General features: G+C 48.1%; 1 protein-coding gene across 9 annotated transcripts in view; it reads left to right on the top strand.

Annotated features, from left to right (window-relative positions):
- Positions 1-373: 373 nt before the first annotated feature.
- Positions 374-19,104, top strand: part of PRR5L (proline rich 5 like) — a 73,741-nt gene continuing 55,010 nt past the window's right edge. Inside the window, exons 1-4 of one of the 9 annotated variants that reach the window (XM_033410834.2) lie at positions 374-572; positions 1,707-1,831; positions 3,929-4,158; positions 9,455-9,568. The gene's annotated coding sequence lies outside the window, so the exon portion shown is untranslated. The other 8 variants (XM_033410839.2, XM_033410822.2, XM_033410828.2 and 5 more) reach the window with 8 other exon arrangements.

The following is a 19,104-nucleotide window of genomic DNA, read 5'->3' as shown; positions in this document are numbered from 1 at the left end:
CCAGGCTTTAGTCCTCTAGTGCGCCCTGGATCACCCCCTTGGCTTCTCGGTAGAGTTTCTCTTCGTAGGGGTGGAGGTAGGTGGGGGGTCTCGTCTTGTGCGACGGGAACGCAGAGCCAAGCTCCCATGACCTGTTGCATCCTCCCCAGCTTTTCAAGTTAAAGCGCTGGATTTCCTGAAATTGTTGAACTGGATCTAAGCGCAGGCGCCCCCTTTCCCCTGCCCCCCTCCCTAGCAAGGTGAGGGTTGCTGCTGGGGAGGAGAAGTGGGAGGGGGTGAGGTGGGGCTGGGATGGGGGCTGTTGGAGAGAAACTGAAGCGATGAGCACAGGACAGGAAAAGTGGGAGGAGGAGGAAGGAGGGGGGAGGAGGAGGTCGTAAGATGAGAGAGGAGGGAAACGTGTCACCAGCTCGGCTCCGGGAGCTCCGCTGCCGCCGCGTTTGTGGACTCGCGCGGGAGAGGACTTGAGTCTGGACCGGACCCCGCGGAGGGCAGAGCCGGGAGAGGAGGGAGAGAAGGAGGCTGAGCAGAGCGCGGCGGCGAGAGCCATCCAGGTCGCTCACTGCTCTCGGGTGAGAAAACTTTCTCGGGAAGACCGGAAACTTTTCCCTGGGCGCGCGGAGCCTGGGGCGGAGGCGAGCTGAGGGTGTGCGTGACTCGAGGTGACTCGGGAGGGGCTGGAGTCAGGCTCAGCAGTGGCACGGGATCGAGAACAAAATCGCCGGGCACACCGGGCACAATCCGGCGGGGCACGGGGAGGGGCCTTGGGGAAAGCGTTACATTTGGGGGCAACCGGGTGGGGGCCCCCGCGTGGTTAAGGATCCTCCGATTGGACGCTGCAGGCGGGTACAGAGGAAGGGGCTCGAGACCACCGTGGGGGGCGCGGGGGGGGCGGGAAACGCGCCCAGCGTCCACACCTTAGGGTGGGCGAGGGATCGCTGTGGGGTGGAACGCGGGACGCCGCCGATCCTGGGACCCAGGCTGTGCCAGGAGATCGAAAAAGAAAGTTTGCTTGTCGGTCTTTCTCGTTCTCCTCTTTGGCCTGAGGGGCAGATCTAAAGAGCTGCCCCTACTCGGGCGCGGGCGATTCAGCGCCCCGAAACACCCCATCTTTTCCTGCCATTTCCCCCTTTTCCGGAGAGAGGCGTGGGAGGGGAGGCCAGAGAAGTGAGCCGCTTTGTCCCGAGCACCGCTGGACGTGCGCGCTCTGCCTACTGGGGCGGGCCCGGGCGCAGCTTGCGGAGACCCGGCGGGGTGGGCGGCTCTCCTCGCCGGCGGCATTCCCTTTCTGCTTCACCTTTCCCGCCAGACCTCCCTTTGGGGAGGCTTTCCCCTGTGCGCCTACTGTGCGCGCGCGCGCAGAGCTCCTTGCGCGCACAGGGGGCGCCCTGGAGCCTCCGCCCCTGCAGCCCGCACCCTCTTGTCCCCAGCCTTCCGCCCCTTTTCTGAGGGGCGGCCGTCCGAGGGCAGACCAGGTTGTGTTACTTGCAAACCGTGCTTCAGGAATCGGCTGTGGGGTGCCCCTGTGGTTGGCAACAGGGTTTTCCCCTTGTTCTACCCACCTGCCTTTGGTCACATGCCACCGCCTCTTCCCCCGCGGTGCCGGGAGCCCGCGTTTTGTTTGTCAGCAGTAAGGCGGTGAGTATTTATAGACGCACTACAGTCTGCGGAGTGCAAGGTTTCAATTACTGCGATGCGCCCCACAGGACGGAAGGCTCACGCGAGGCGGCTCAGCGGCAGGTCTGCTCCAGAGACTCGCTTGGAAATAGTTCTGGGCCGGAGTCTGCTGGCATCCTTGCTGGGGCAGAGTTCTGGACCTGTTGCCCAGACGGTACGTGCAAATCCAAATGACCCATTGCAAAGGACCAAAGCAGTCAAGGACGCCAACTCCAGATTGTCTCCATCCCCTGCCCCTCCCCCATCAAAGGGTGCTCGCTGATCAAGCCTCAGAGACTGCCCTTTAGTGACCATCGTGGGTGCAGTCATGACATTTCACTGGCCTACATGGTGCAATATTTCACGGTGCTGCGCCCTGGTAAATTGCTCTCTGGCTGGAAGGCGCTGTTACTGACAACATGAAGCAGCAAGCGGGTCAGGAGGAGAGGTGGAACTTGCAGAAACTAATTTAGCCACATTTTAAATTTAGCCCCTGATGAGGTTCCTAGTAGACTGAGGAAAGTGCAGCCCTCCTCTCTGTGGAACCTGGCTGGCCCATCTTCTCTGGTTGCATTCAGCCCAAGAATCTGACCAAGGGTGCTGTTCAGAGTGTTTTTGTAGAATGTAGCAGATAAGGGAAACAATGCTTGGTCAGTCCTCAAAGTTGTCTTTGGTTTTTTCAGCTCCAACCATTGTCCTTTCAGTGTTTTACTGAAGCTTCTGACAGCCAGAACCATTAGTGGTGTAAAAAAGAAAGGCGTTAGAAATAGGCTTGTTTGACTGGGTTCTTTCTCAAGGGCTTAGTTTATAGACAAAATTACTTCTCGAGGAGACCTCGTTTCTTTCAGATCCAGAGGGTCATGGGTGTGTATTTATTTCAATGGGTGAAATTTCAGTAATGGTCTGTGTTTGAACATTACAAAAATGTTCCCTTTATTTTAAAAAAGGGGGCAAGCGCCTATTGTGGCCTTAATATGTCTTAAACTTTGCACTAACAGACTCTGATAATATTATATAATCTGCACCAAAACAATGATGAAATAGGTACTATCATATCTGCATTACATAGATAAGCCCACTGAGGCTTAGAGAACTTAAGTAATTTGTCCAAAGCAACACACGCAGGGGTGGAGCTGAGAATGGGTTCCGGATCTGTTACTGCAGCCTTGTAGTGCCAGCCTGTTCTGGAGATGTCTTTCCTTTCAGGGCCTCAGTTGTTAATTCGATCATCTTATAGTTGATTAACTTGGTGGCTTTTTTCTTTAAATGTCACATAATATCACAGAGTGGCTCAATAACTGAAAAAAATAATCCCAGTCTTGTCTTTAGAAAACTATCACTCTGCTATCTGAAAATTTCATGCTGGAAATCCAGAGCTAATGTCAGAATCTTCAATTCGTTCATCGACAATGTATGTGCAACATTTAGACCATTCATCTGCAGAAAATTGAAATTAGTAAGGGCTTTGTGGATTTCTTAATGATTTCTCTATCTTAGGGGATTTGTAGGTGTGCATGTGTGTAATCCGCTGTGGTCATTCCTTTTGTATTGCCCTTGTACAAGGTAAAATATACTGAAATCTTTCTTGAATTGTAGCCTTTTTCATGTTCATCTTTTTTTGCAGAGCTAGACCAATACAGAATTGATTTGAGAAATAGAGTGTGAGGTCCTATGAAAGATCCCTACTGTGTTTAGCGTTCATCATTGAAAGTTTATACCCTAGAGTTGCCTCTGTATGTGCAAAATGTAAATGCTTGCTAAAAGCAATGCTTATAGAAAGTATCATTTGTGAACAAGTCAGTGGGAATTAATATTTCAGTTGCTGAAAGTTGGGAATGAAGTATTTTGTGGGCTTTGTGTGGGGTATGAGGTTAGTAATTTTGGAACAGAGACAGTGGTACCCTGTTAAGCAGAAGGTACTGTTTTACAAGGGAAGATTCCCCTTTGGAGCTAAGAAGGAGGTTGGGAGCATAGATGATACAAAGCAATAATGGGGCATCAGAGGTGAACTTGAGTTACTTACGCTTTTGTCAGGGGCTGAAGATCCAAGGCAAGGTTTACCTTGAAACTTGTACAGTTAAACGAGCCAACTTATTTACTGGGCAATAACTGTGAGCCAGGTCCAGCCATGGTAATGTTATTTGAACCTCCCAACAACTGTGCAGGTAGCTATTCTTTTCTCTATTTTAAGATGTGAAAATGAAGGCTCAGAGAGGTTAATTACTTTCCTGATGTCACACAGCTATTAACTAAAGCCCCTTGTTCTTTCTAGTTCATTTTGATATCTACCCTTGAAGGCCTTCCCTGAAGAACCCAGGGTCCCAAGTATTCAAGAAGGTCCTACTTGTTCACATGGAAGTTTCTGGAAGTTTCTGGATCAGAGCAGTGTGGTAGCACTCAAATGAGGGCACAGGAGTTGGGTGAACAATGGAGGAACTAAAGGGACAGTCTGGATAATTCTGACAGTAGTTATCCCATGGAAGAAGGAGAGAGGCCCAGAAGGTATTGTGAATTTAAGAATTACTGGCATTGGTCTGGCTGGGGATGGCTGTCACATTGCTCGGCCCGACAAGGTGCTGAGAGGGGAAAATGGGGGAGGAAGTACTGCCACCTCCCTTGGCATGGCTTCTGTTGTGAAGAGGCCTTGTTAGAAACCCCAGGTTATAGTCGATATAAATTAGGGAGTCCGTGAGACCTGTTTCCATTTTAATTGGACTCGGCTCTTTGAGGTAACAGTCGCCCAATCTCTCTCTTTATTCTTTTCTTACGTTTTGCCAGTTTATGGCCTTTGTAGATCAATCCTTGGATTTCATTTAGAGGCGAGAGAGAGAAAGAGGAAGAAAAAATAGAGCGAAGGTTAGTGATTATCTAAATTGGATTAAGCTCTGTCTAGCAGCCGTTTAAAGAAATACTACTTGCTCTCTAATTACCATCAACTAGGAATTTAAACGGTCTATTAAATTTAAGCTGACTTTTTTCTTTCTTTCTCTTTTTTTTTTGGCCTTCTGATAGTTGCAGCCTTAACATATTCTGGAAGTTTGGGGGCTTTTTATATATTCTTCAAATGTGTGGAGGACATTCTCTGCCTCCTCCCTTTAAAAAAGATTACATTTCTGTAACAGGATAATAAATGATATTATTATATACTGGCTTGGTTAAAAAGCAGAAGCTCATAGCCAGGTTCAGCCGGCCCTGGCTGGCTGGAGAGCGAGTCAGTTAACCGAGTTCTTTGTCAGAAATGTAGAGACACCTATGTTAGGCTTTCAGGGTGGAGTATGGCTCGTGTATTTTTCTCTGTAGTAAAAAGTTAGGCTTAGAATGAAAACCAGCCACCTTTACTCTGTGTGGAAGCTTTGAGTCAAAAATATGAACGTTCTTTATCAAAGTGGGTGGTGTGTGTGCTTTGGGGCTGGGACTAAGGTGAGGCAAGTGCGGCATCAAGAGCGTGGCCCTGAGAGAGATGCCTCACTCGCCTCTCCCTCTTCCCAGCCCTGCTGTGCTTATGGTGAACTGTGCCCAGAAGGGTTCTGGAGAGATCTCTCTCCCTCTTGACCATGGCCTATGGAAAATCCAGGTCGACATCTACCCCTGCCACTGCCCAAACAGCCTCTCATAATTATTGGTACAATTTATTTTGCATATAATCATATGTTACAAAAAGCGTGTATTTACCTCTAAGCTTTCACACTCTTTCCCTCACCTCAATTTTAGGGTGTAAATGTGAGATTTCTCTCAGGCACTCATCAGTGTTCTGGTTTCACTTTAGCTGATCACCAAACACCAGCAACACCTCCAGTTTCTTGCTTCTCTCATTTCTTACAGAACTTCCTTCAACTTTGCTGGTTCTTTTGGACACAGGCCAAGTTCTGTGTTTTGTTGAAGGCCTCTGTGACAGAGGTTAGGTTTCTAGCAAATACTAGGATTAAGGGGACACTTAGGGGCTCCCTTGGCCATTCAGGACCTAGAGTATATGTCCATTTAAGCTGAGCCTGGGAGAATGCGTGAAGGAATTTGTTTTCCTCTTCTTCCCAAGGACTGGGGGCATAAATCCAGCAAGGCCTCTGATGTGTGTCTGTATTATTCTGAACTAAGCTGCCTCAAACCCTGTTACAACCTGCTCGTGACCTCAGCTGCGTAAATCCTCCGTGTAAACCCTTTTACGCTTGCTGTTGAACTCTGAATACTCCTCTGGAACGGGTTCAGCATCATTCCCCGGATGTCTTTGGGGGAGAGCACGTCAGCTGCTACTGTCATTTTGGAGAACTGCACTACAGCTTGCTGGCCGCTGGAGTCCATCACTGTGCAGCTGTATGGCCACTTTCATAAAATATCTGGATGCAAAAGTAGTGGGTGAACATGGTAATCCTTTGCAGCGTTCTAAGATAATTAAAAAAAAAAAAACTGGACCAACAGGATAATCGATTCCTTTCAGGCTTCAGAAAAGCCCCCAAGACACCCCCAAAGGTTGGAATCAACTTTGCAGAGGGGAGAGGTGTTCAGAGAGGGCACGCATTGATCCTAACTGGCATCTTGGAGACAACACAGGTCGGGGATTTGAGATCTGGAATCTGATCCTGACTCTGCTGTGGGCAAGCTGTCTGACCCTGGGCCAGTTGCTCAGTGTTCCTCTCTACAAAATAACGAGATTGGTCTCCCGTGAAGGTTCCTTCCTATTCTAAAATTCTGTGATGGCCAAGGAAGTGTGGTTTAGAGCAGTGCTTCTCCAAGTGCCTACCCGGTTGGGGACCTTGTTAAGCCACAGAACCTGATTCAGTGGCTCTGGGTTGGGGCCTGAATGACTAACAAGCTCCCAGGTGATGCTGACTCCGCTGATTCTCAGGTTGCTGGTTATGTAGCCAGGCACTAGAGTCTGGACCAGGGTCTCTCAACCTTGGCCCTATTGACACTTGGGGCTGAACAATTCTTTGTTGTGGGAAGCCGTCCTGTGCATTGTAGGAAGTTTAACAGCATCCCTGACCTCTACCTGCTAGATGCCTGTAGTACCCTTCACACCTCCCCAGTATGGCAGCCAAAAAATACCTCCAGACGTTGCTGAATGTCTCCTGCAGGAGGAGAGGAGGGCAAAATCACCCCTGGTTGAGAACATTGGTTCTCCCTAGAACAGTGTTATCAATCCTGGCTGTACCTCAGAATCCCCTGGAAGATGTCTAGAAAATACAATAGTCTGGAGTTCTTCTCTGAAATTCTGGAAAAGTACTAGTCCCAGACTTGAGTCGTGGTGCTATTATCCTTCCATAGCTGTGGGACCAGTTGCTCCTCTGGCCTCCCAAGCAGAAACTCTTCACTTCTAAAATAGAGGTCATAATGATGCCTACTTCGGAGGGTTGTTGGGAAGATCAACTGAGATGACATGAAAATGAGCTTTAGAAACTACAGTCATCCCTCAGTATCTTCAGGGCACTGGTTCCAGGACCTCTCCCCGCTTCCCTGTACCGAAATCCAAGGATGCTCAAGTTCTTTACGTTCGGCCCTCTGTACCCGAGGGCTCAGAACCCGCAGATATGTAAGGCTGACTGTATAAAGTGCTGTGCAGATGTCAGTGGTGAGTGTTATACCACAGGCCCCTGGAGTTTCATTTTATTTGTTCAATTACTTTATTTATTTTTCCCAGGACTGGATTCATCTTCCCAGAGGTCTGCCTAAGTGACCTCCACACTTTTCCCTCATTATTCCTCCAGCGCTGGTAGTTAGGAGCTGTGCGTGTTTTTCTGCAGTCGAAAACTGGCAGCCCGGGAGCCAAACTTTGGCATCAGAAATGTCTTGTTTGGTTTGAGTCGTGTTTTGAAAAAAAAAAAGATTATTTTTTCCAGTATTTAAAAATTGGGAGATTTGACATATAAACACAGGTTTCCAGTTTTTCTTTAAAAATACAAAAAGAAGACTGAATGTTCTCTTTAGTTTGGTATGGTCCCCACCTGGCCTTCTAAGCGTGGTTGTGTTTTCTGCCTTGGCCCCTGTAGGCACTGAGTTTGCCATCTCAGCTTTAGGCCTTCCTGTGTTTTTCTTTCATCGTGACCAAATTACTCTTCCTCTTTTCTCTTTTCTTTATCACTGGTAGGACAACATCTGGCTCCTCTTTGCATCCTGGGTAGTGGATACTCACTAGCTATTTATTAAAATGCGATATTCTGTCCCATCCTTTTCTGTCACAGATGAAAAAAAAAAAGGATACTCATTGAGCTTTACCTTTGAAAGCTTGCTTTTCCTTCCCCAAATTTCCTTTCCAGTGTCCAGCGCCCATATTCTTTAGAGAAACACAAGAAAATGGAGAGCATGTATTTTCGGTTGACCTTTCATTAACTTTACTTTGTAACTGGAGAAGGTGATTTAACCTTTGTGCGTCAATCTTGTCTCAACTGTCCATCTTCAGTTACAGCCCTCAGTGTCGACTTGCATTTATAACATTACTTCTGAGTATTTCCTGCGAGCCCCTGAGCCCCTTGGGGGCAGATACTTTATTCTTCTTTGCCCCATATGGCTTCCTCTACTTAGATCCTGGCACACAGCGGACCTTCTAACATGTGGTGGTTGCATGAACTTGAATCGAACCCATGACCTCCCTGAAATGATCATATCCCAAGAGCCCCTTCAGGCTTCTGACTCTCTATCCAGTGCTGTTTACACTTGGCCCCATGACATAGGAAGAAGTGCCCTTTCCCTTCATCTCCTTTTCTTACGAAAAAGCACTCCATCCTGTTTCTGCAACGGGAGAGTGAAGCTAATTTTTTAATAAATCGCACATGTTAATCTAGAGCACATTTCCCCACACTGAAAACTCTTGTTGGCTGCCAGACAGTAGCTTTTGACCGCTCTGTCACCCCCCAGGGATTTATGTATGTTCCATGTCAGCGATGTAATTGCAGATATCACGGTCGGTCTCGGCTACTGCTGGTGTCTAGCCTTTTGGTTTATCCTCTGGGAGGCACTGCAGAATTGCTCTGGATGGCGTTTATAGGCCACACCCAAACAATCTGCACTCCAAGAACCGCCCTCTTCAAAGTGAGGCTTATAGAGGAGGTGATAAGATGTGTGGTTATTCCCCACAGTTTTGCTTGACTTGTATCACAGGAGGGGATTTTTCTGGTGATTATACTGTGGTTTGAGGCCTGGGTGATGATGATGATGGGATGAAATAATCACTTCTAGATGGATCTGAATTGTCAGTGCTCTGAGTCCTGTGGACATTTAGGCAACACTTTGAAACAGAGAAACATGCGCCTGCATCCTGTTGGTGCCGATATTTACTCTTGCACAAATTCAGGTTCCCAGACTCTTCTGTCTGCGCTCGGTTTCCAGTGGAGCGCTGAGAAAGTTGCCTCATTCTTCCTGTTGAGCCTTTTCCATAGTCCAGACTTGACCCTTAACATTTTCTTGTTTGTGGGAGTGTCTGTCTCTCGGCTGTCTTTTGTCTCCTCAAAGTTGCGAAGTTTTGTCCTTAATCCCAACGAGCGTGCTGTGCTCTGCAGCAGTCACCTTCCTCTGCTGTGTTTGTAGGACCCACTGACCAGCATGCAGACCCAGGACTCTGCCCGCGTGACCCAGGTCCAATAATGCTTAGGCGGACCCCAGTTCAGGCAGAAGGAAGGGCATTTTTCTGGTCCCCCAGAAGTGGGAGGGCTGCTCTTTCTGCTGGCTTGGAAGTCCACATTTCATCCCATCATTCAAAATTACTTACTGGGCACCTTTTATGTGCCCAGCATTGTGCTCATAGCGGGATACAGCAGTGAACGAGATAAGCAAGGTCTTACAGGTCTTTAAGGAACTTACGTGCTCTCAGGGCCAGTCAGACAGTGAACAAGTAAACACAATGACTTCAGCTCGCTTGAAGGTACCATGAAGAAACGAAGCTTCCTTCCTGTAAGGGACAGAGCATACAGGCTGCCTGAACCTGGTAAGAAGCTGTTGGTGATGGTTGAGAAGGGAAGGCATGGGTGGTGACTGTGTGGCGGACAGGAATGTTGTTAAAACAGAGGGTTGGGAGTTCAGGCCCTGGAATCAGGTAGGATTTGACTTTTGGTCCCACTTAGTAGTCTTCTGACCTTGGGCAAGTTAATTTCTAGGCTTCAGTTTCTTCCTCTGCAAAATGGGAATAACAAAACCTACTTCCTGTAGGTTGGTTTAGGGTGGAAATGAACTAAGGTGATAGATGCCCGTAGAGGCTCGGCACCATGCCACCATCATGGCCAGCCTCTGATGATGGTTAGTATATTCTTAGGAGCAACACCAATAGCAAAATCGGCACGGTAGGCAATTGATTTGCAAAATGGTCCCACTGCTCTTAAAAACCTACCTCTTACTTTGGTTTCCATCCCATGGGCGGAGGCTGGGTAGTTCAAATCTGGTTTCCTAGGTCGGCTTAGAGGGTTCTGTTTGGTGTGTGTTTCTTTTAGTGAAATCCCAGGTGCTGCTGGCTCTCCTTGGTGAAGAGTATACCTCGGTGTGTATGTGATATGGGGGTGGGGGTTGATGATGGGGTAAGAGTGAGATAAGAGAGAGAACTGGTTGGTTAAAGAGGCTGGTCAACTAGATGATGTGGCAGGTAGGAGCTGATACATTGGCTGAGGGCTGGTTCTGCGTATGCACTGCGTCAGGGTCTGATCCCCCTCCAAGTCTGTCAAAGGCACCCGTTTTTGTGTGGCTTCCAGGGTAGGGACTGAATGCATGGCTGGTGATGCTGAGAGGTTATCATGGCCATCAGCAAAGCCAAACTCTTAACTAGCTGAGAAGTCACATCACTAGATTTAGGGAAGGGAAGTGACTTACCCAAGGCCGCAGTGGCTGGGTAAGTGCTGGCTTACGTTACACCCCCGTTAGGCTCTGGGTAAAAGGTGTGAGAAGGTTTGGTGGTCATAGCTACGATGGGATAAAATAAAGGTCACCAACCTATATGTGAGGCCCCCGAAGTGTTAGTCGGCCTGGTGAATTAGTTGCCAATACTTACATATCAAGTGATTTCAACATTTTAAAAAGTCTGGATTTGGGGCTTCTCTTCGAAAATTCAGATCTGGGACTGCTGGGCTTTTATACTGAGATGGCAAAAACCAGATTGGATTGAGCAATGGCTGGCTCCTTTAGCCTGGGTTGGTCCTGCCCACTCTCTGGGATGTGCCAGGCTCAGCCCTTTGGGCTTGTTTGTGATGCATGATGCAAAGACGGAAAGAAATTGGTTCTTCCTTTCATCTTCTTTTCTTACCAGGGTTTATTTTCTGGCCCACGTATCCCTAACAAGGCAGCTCCTTTTATAGCGTAAGTGTGCTGAATAAATAAATTTGCGTTGAATGAATGAGTGAATGGATAGTTATGGATAGAGGGCTGCACTGGGGAACAGGAGCCAGGTTTGAATCCTGACTCCCCCCGACAGCTGAGTGACTTTGAACAAATCATATAAGCGCTACTGATTTTTACTTTTGGAGGAGGGAGGGAAGTAGGAGGCGGTCACTGTTGTTTTTACTTATTTATTTGAATAAGTAATACATCTTCATGTTTCAAAATTCAAAAGGTACAAAAGGTTTATAGAGAAAAGTGTTGCCTTCTGTATCCCTACCACCCAGCTCCTTTCCTGGGGAAAACCTGTGTTACCAGTTCCTGGTTTGTCCTTTCAGAGATACCTTATGCTCATGCAATGAAATATGCAAATACTCTTTTTCATGTTTTTTATGTAGATGGGAGCCTAATATACAAATGATTCTATGTTTAGCTTTTCAACACGCTTCACTCAGAGTGTCCCCTGGAGAGCGTCCCTGTCTCTCCCCTTCTTTCTTAGATTCCAGAGTATGGGGTCCCATAGCTGACATAGTCAGTCCTCTGTTGCTGAGCATTTAGGGTCTTCCCCACCCATTGCTGTTATGAAGAAGGCTGTAGTAAAAACCCTGGTTCCATAGGCCACTTGACATGCCTGGAATAACATTACTGGGAGTAGACTTGCTGTGTCTGAGGGTGCAGCCATTGTTATTTTGGTAGACCTTGTCAAATTTCCCTCCATAGCAGTTGCCCCAGACTGCTGTCCCTCCAGCAGGGCGTGAGAGTGCCTGTTGCCCCACACCATGGCTGGGTGTCACCTTTTGGGACCTATGAGGGCTTCGTGAAGAGCAGTGTTCTATAAAAATTTTAATACTAGCTACAATTGGGGGGACCCCTACTGTGGGCCAGGCCATGGTCTGGGCTGTCTCATTTAATGTTAACAACATCGAGGTAGGTATCACAGTCATTTGACAGATGAGGAAACTGAGATTCAGAGAGGTTGAGCCATTTATCCAGGTCACCCAGTTAATAAATTGTAGAGGCTGGATTTGAACCCACGTTTGTCAGATTTCAATACCAGGATGTTTTCATACAGTAAAGCTGTATGTAATTTGAGGTGTCGGTATCCTCAGCTGACACTTGCTTATAGTTTCTGTGTCTCCCAGCAATAGTACCTCTCAAGGGGCTGGTTCATTTGCTCATTTATCAAATATCTGTGGAATTCCTGCACTATACCAAGCTCTGGGGATGCACTTGAGAACAAGATAGACATAGTCCCTGACCCTATGGACCTCATAAAAACAATAAGAAACAATTCTGTAGTGATTTATTGAGGTAGATTGTGATATGACAACAAAGGAAGTGAGGAGGGTGCTCTATGGGGTGATGTGACCTGATCATGGGGGAGGGGGAGGAGGGCCTTTCTGAGCAAAGGAAGTTTAGACAATAAAGGGTGTACAGGTTTGAGCCTGGAGAAGTGAGTGGGAAGCATTTCACACAGAGGGTACAGCATGTGCAAAGGTCCTGGGGCAGGAAAGAGTGGGTGGTATTAGGGGAAATGAAGGAAAGTCAATGAGCTGGTATGCAGAGTGAAGGGAGGTGAGAGTGTGAGGTTGGGGTTTGGGGATTTATTCTAAGACCTGTGGGGAGCCTTTGAAGTCATTGAAGCAACATCAGCCATAAGCATCACAGGCACTGGGCTGTCGGGTTCTTGTTCCAAGCAGCACCTCCATTTCCTTCTCTGTAAGATGGGGATGGCGATGGCACACAGGGCTTTCCAAACATTTTGAATGTTACAGACAGTAGGAAATACTGGTACATTTAGACTCAGTATGAGTACACGTGTAATATACACGTTTCTCCCAAATGCAGTGCACTCTGATATTTTCTGTTCTAATCTATATCATTAAAGGTTTTTGGTCAAGATCCCCTAAATTTATTTTAGAAACACCGAGATCATACATGTCAAGTACCTGCACCTTACTTCGCCCTCAGCGAACGTGCTATCATTCTCCGCTCTCATCATTATAAAGATCTCTCTGGCCACAGTTAGAGAATGGATGGGTGAAGTTGAATGACAGTATCTAAATCCTGACGCAGCTTAAGGACGTTGCCTCTTCATTTCTGTGTTTGTGTCCCAGGGAAGGAGCTCCACACTGGGCTTCCTGCCTGCAGGGTCTCCTGGGGGTGGGGGTGGGGGGACGCGTCAGATGGGCTCTCTGTCTGGTTTCCCTGGGAACTGGTTTCTCCTCGTTTTCCATTTTCTGGGCGGCCACAGCAGACTGAGTACCCAGTTTTCTTTGACTTCTTTGTTATTTACACTCAGAATGGCTTTTTCCTGGAAGCCTCAGAGTCATTGTAAGCCACCCACTTCTTTATTTTAAGTTGTGCCATGGTCCTACTTCCCTTTTCAGAGTCGAGGGCTGGAGCCTTAGTAGAATTCATTTGCATTTTCCACTGAGTGTACCACCTTCTTCTGCCTACTGGCCCGGCCCGAAAGCTGCAACCCCTCTCCGTGCCCTGGCCCTGGAAGCTGGGAGGAGAAGGCAAGAAACCACATTCTTTTTCTCCAAGAAACACATTCTGGATCGTGTGCAGAGGTTTCCAAAGAGACCCCTGTGCAGTGAGCCTGGGAGAGCAAGGCCAGTGGCAGCACCCAGTAACCCTCTAACTGCCTCACGCATCATGGACACAGGACCCCGGCTTTCCAGATTACTGAAGTGAACGCTTCCAGCACCCAAAACTTAACCCCTTAAACCATCTTAGAAGCACATTTTTCTAAATGTTAGTAACCTCATCGGTCCTTCACAAGGGAATATCTACTGAGACACTGTGGCTTCTGTAACTCAGAGACTTTAGGCAAAGGAGGTTTTGTGGCGGTGACGATGATGATGGTGGTGGTTGTAGCTGAAGTGTGTCCCCCCCAAATTCATATGTTGAGACCTAGCGCCTAGTACCTTCGAATGTGACTGTATTTGGAGATAGGGCCTTTACAGAGGTGACTGAGTTAAAATGAGCTTGTTCGGGTGGGCCCTAAGCCAATCTGACTGGTGTCCTCATAAGAAGAGAAGATTTGGACACACAAAGAGACACCAGGGGATGCATGTACACAGAGGAAAGACCACGTGAGGACACAGGGAGAAGGTGGCCATCTGCAAGCCAAGGAGAGAGGCCTCAGGAGAAACCGCCCTTGCTGACGCCTTGATCTTGAACTTGTATCTCCTGAACTGCAAGAAAATAAATTTCTGTTGCTTTAACCATCCCATCTGTGGTATTTGGTTATAGCAGACTGAGCAGGCTAATACAGCAGTGATGGTGGCAGTAATAAAAATAAACAATAGGTAGCATATATCAAGCACTTGCTGCATACCAAGACTATTTTCAGCCTTACTTGAATCATCTCATCCAGCCCCCCACCAATCCTAAATCGCCTGCCTTGGCTGGAAGTGGTGACATGGGGCCTGGCTCTGGCCCCTTTGCTCTGAACTGCCACTGCACCTGTGGTAGCACCTGCATAGTTCCAGGAACCCTGCCAAGCACCTCGTAGATAATCTTTCTCATCGGCACCACAACTCTCCAAGTTCCCGTGTTTTAGAGGTAGAGACTGCAGTTTAGAGTGGTTCAGGGACACAGAGTGAGTATCTTCTCTTTCTGTTGGTTGCAGTAGCAAATTCCCACAACCGTGGTGCCTTAGAACATCAGAAATGTATTCTCTCACAGTTCTGGAGTCAAAAGTCCAGAATCAATGTGTCACGGGTCACACTCCTTCCAGAGGCTCTAGGGGTGAATCTCTTTTTCTTTTTTTCACAGTATACCAACTTCTAGCTGCATTGGGAGAATCTATTTCTTTCCTCTCTTAGCTTCCTCTGGTGGCTGCCAGCATTCCTTGGCTTGTGGCTGAATCTCTCCAGTCTCTGACTCCATCTTCATACCTTCTCTGTGTGTATCTGTGTCTTCTCGTCTGTCTCCAATCTCCTGCATTCCTCTTATCAGGATACATGTCATTGTATTTATGGGCCCACCTGGATAATCCAGGCTAAGCTCCTTCTCTCAAGATCCTTGACCTAATCCCATCTTTTGCCACCCGAGGTAATATTCACAGGTTCTAAGAACTAAAATGTGACTATATCTTTGGGGGCCAGTTTTTCTGCCTCATACAGTGAGTGGCAGAATGAGCATTGATGCCAGGGTTTGTCTGATTCCAAAGCTTCTAGTGACCACTGCTCCTTCAGAACTACAGGCATTCGCATTAATTTTAATGGTATGTTAACTCTTCCATTTAGGGGGTACCATACTTGATTTAACCTTTCCCCTTTGGGTGGATATTTTGGTAGTTTCCAGTTTTTCGTTACTGCAAAGAATGAGCACATCTGCCAGTCTGTGGGGACACGTGACCATGTCTGTAGGGTGCATTCTTAGAAGTGGAACTGCTGGGCCAAAGGGCTGGTAATTCTTAGCTTGCTTCACTCTGTGACCAACACCCACCCCCGCTGCAGCCCAGAAAGAACGCTGCAAGAAAGGAGTTGAGAGTCATCATGCCTCAATAAATAACATCATGAGTTACCAAAGACCCTGATGCATTGTGACCACCATGGGAGCTCAGAGGCCTGGCCTGCTCCCAAGTGGAGTATTTTCCAGATGTTTGTGAGGTCGCCATAAGCTAGAGGAAGTGTTGCTCTGTGTCTACTGCTGTCATTGCTTGGAGATTTAGAAGTAACAACAAGTTATTTTATTTATTTGACAAGCACTTATGAAGCATTTGCTCTTTGCCATGCGCTGTTCTATCTAAGTGCTTTACAAATATGTACTCACTTTATCCTCCTTCAACCCTGAGGTTGTCATGCTAGCAAGCTCATCTCTTGCAGGGGGAAATGGAGCCTCAGAGAGGTCAAGAAACTTGCCAAGTTCACACAGGTGGCTTGTGGCTGAATCTCTCCAGTCTCTGACTCCATCTTCCTATCTTCTCTGTGTGTATCTGTGTCTCCTCCTCTTCTGTCTCCCATCTCCTGCATCCCTTTTATCAGGATATATGTCATTGTATTTATGGGCCCACCTGGATAATCCAGGCTAAGCTCCTTCTCTCAAGATCCTTGACCTAATCCCATCTTTTGCCACCCGAGGTAATATTCACAGGTTCTAAGAACTAAAAAGTGACTATATCTTTGGGGGCCAGTTTTTCTGCCTCATACAGTCAGTGAGTGGCAGAAGGAGCATTGATGCCAGGGTTTCCCTACTGAGTAAGTTTCCCTACTGTGACAGTGCTTGTCATCATGTCAGGCAGGCAGTGGTGCCTTATTAGCTGCTGTCCTTTTCTTCATTTTTATCTTGAGCACTGCGCTTAGGCTTGAGGTAACAGAGATGAGTAAGTCCCGATGCCCATCTTCAAGGAGTTTACAAATGGCTTAGGTGGGAGTCAGGAACCTGAGTTCTAGCCAGTCCTGGCTCTCTCCTACCTCAGACACATTGGACGTTTCCCTGCTCCTCTGGGCCTCACTTTTTCTTTTTTTTCTTTTTTTTGCGGTACGGGGTCCTCTCACTGTTGTGGCCTCTCCCGTTGCGGAGCACAGGCTCCGGACGCGCAGGCTCAGCGGCCATGGCTCACAGGCCTAGCCACTCCGCGGCACGTGGGATCTTCCCGGACCGGGGCACGAACCCATGTCCCCTGCATCGGCAGGCGGACTCTCAACCACTGCGCCACCAGGGAAGCCCTGGGCCTCACTTTTGTCACCTGTAAATGGGGGCCTGGACGGGCTTCACCCCAAAGCCCCATCCGTCTTGTCACTTTCTGACTTGTCCTATTTAGGTCAGGACAAACCGATGTCCGAGGAGCCAGTGCCGTAGCAGGTGGATGCAGGGTGTGTCAGCTTTTCCCTTTAGACTGCTCTTGTCAGCACGCCCAGCAGCTTCCTCTGCGTGCTCTGGGGAGTCCTCTTGGCTCCGTCCAGAAGTGAGAATTGTTGAGACCCAGACGGCTTTGCATTGTCTGTATCTGAGGGTGGCAGGTTTTGCCGGCGACGAATGAGTCAGAGGTGCTGCTTGTTGTGTGTTACTGTGGGGCTAATGCAAGGCCGAGGAGGCTGTGGTCATCATCCCTTTGGCTGAAAATTACCCTTAGTTAAAAAGGTCACGTGTGTGCATGGGTCTGCCCATGCGTCTTGCAGGATGCACACACGGCTTGGAGCAGGCGGCCTGGTGGGAGGCGTTAACTGAGAAGTCGGGCGGGGCCAGGGTGGGGACGGGAGCCCACCCTGGGACCCTCAGTGTCGCCCAGCCTCCTGGAGAAGTGGTGTTTCAACAGGAAACCGGAAGCTGAACCCCTGATCGATCTGTTCTGCTCACCTTTCTACTTCCCCATACAAGTGCCCCTGAGTGGGAGGCAACTGCATCACCTGGAGTTTAGGATGCTCATAAAAGGAGTTAATAGCCCGTAATTACACAGATGAATTGCACTTAACAGGCCCATTTAAAGAAGGGCAGTGAAACAGAGCCTCTCTTAATAGTGTGACCTTTACCGGGCAAATCAAATCCCAAAGCCGGCTAGTTTCAGGCTTCTGAAGGGGCTTCTGTGGTTGTGTTACTTCTTTGCCTCACTCACTGATTTGCACAGATCTTTCCACCTTGCAGGGGCACTTGGGGAAGTATTGAGACCCTCTGAAACTGAGCGGGCTTGTTACAACTTCCCCAGCATTTACTGGTAAAGTTTAGTCACTATTTGCTCAGTCTGAGAATGGGTCGAAGGGCAGGAGATTGTAAAAGAAAATGGGACACAAGTCTGCTTTCCTTTAAAAAACTGTAAGAGGTGGGCGGAGTCATTCCTTTTTTGGCTCTTGGTTTTACAAGTTCACTGTCACTGTGCCACAGTGCTAGCACCGCCCACACCCTCTGGATGGACGGCCTCCGTGCCCATCTAGCAGCCTCACTCCCCTTCTGACCAGAGCAGCATGTTTCATTAGAAGTAGGCACCTCAGTTCCTCCTTCTTCTGACGCTGCAGTTGGACCTGCAGAACCTACCCCTCCTGCCAACCTGAAAGTTGGCATTTATGGCTGGAATGTCTTTTTCTTTCAGCATTGTTTTCGGGATCATAGCAGAGTAAGCTGGTGAGAGAGGTGCCAGTGAGAATTCTTCTGGGCTAAACCTTAAAGCCTTGGAAGGAAAAAGTAACTATGACCTTGGTGGTTTCCTTCTGTCCTTCACTCTGACCAGTTTCAAAACTCACTTTAAGTCGTCAGTTTGGACTTGAGGCTCACTAGAGATGAAAAGACTGAAAGGACAGGTTCAAAGTGCCGAGGAAAGAAGGAGATGAGTCTGAACAGAAACAGCTGATGCTTGAGAGCCTTGGGTCTGCTGTTCTGCTGGGCATGTCACACCATCTCATTTCCTCTCTCATGGGTCCTGGGAAGTTGGCAGTGCTAACAGGTGTGGACTCTCAGACTTAATGAGCTCAAAAGTCACACAGCATGGGAGTGGCCTTGTTAAGACTCAAACCCAGATTCACTCAAAGTCACTGCCATTAACCATGGAGCCTTAAAGGTTTCCAGGAGACAGTATCCTTGAACCCAACCCTGCAGGGTAAGTTAGATTTAGACAAGCAGAGAGGAAGAGGGAGGGGGTTCTGGGCAAGGGAAACGGTAGATACAATCAAAAGCCTGGGAGGGAGTCAGCCTGGCATGGAGCATTGCCTGCCAGTTGTAAGCTCCATGGGGCAGGGACCACATTCTCCAGGGCCACCATTGTATCCCCAGTACCTGAGTGCCTGGAGCATAGTAGGTGCTCAATAAATATTTATTGTGTGAACAAATACATGACCAGTCATCTTCCTCATGAGCCTCTGGAAGGCAGGGACTAGGTCTTAGAAATCTTTGGATGCCCCACAGCTCACATGGTTAATAAATAGTAACCAATAAATATGTTCTGATGGAATGAATGAATGAACAGCAGGTAAGAGAGAGTGAGGAGATGAGCCTGAGTGAAGAGGCACTGACACTTTGGGAAATACTGAGCAATACACATGGGCTGCCGTGGTCAGGGCATGTCATGGACAGTCTTCAGTGCCAGGACAAAGAACTCTTGTGTTCTCTGTTTTTTAAAAAGCCATCTCTTAACGCGCAGCATCGTGGGGTCTACGGAAACCCAGCCAGCACCCAAACTCTGATGAGCGTGCATGGGAACCAAGTCAAGTACAGCTT

Source organism: Orcinus orca, chromosome 8, assembly GCF_937001465.1.
Source record: "Orcinus orca chromosome 8, mOrcOrc1.1, whole genome shotgun sequence".
In the NCBI taxonomy this organism is placed as follows: Eukaryota; Metazoa; Chordata; class Mammalia; order Artiodactyla; family Delphinidae; genus Orcinus; species Orcinus orca.
This window is presented reverse-complemented; position numbering and strand designations above follow the sequence as displayed.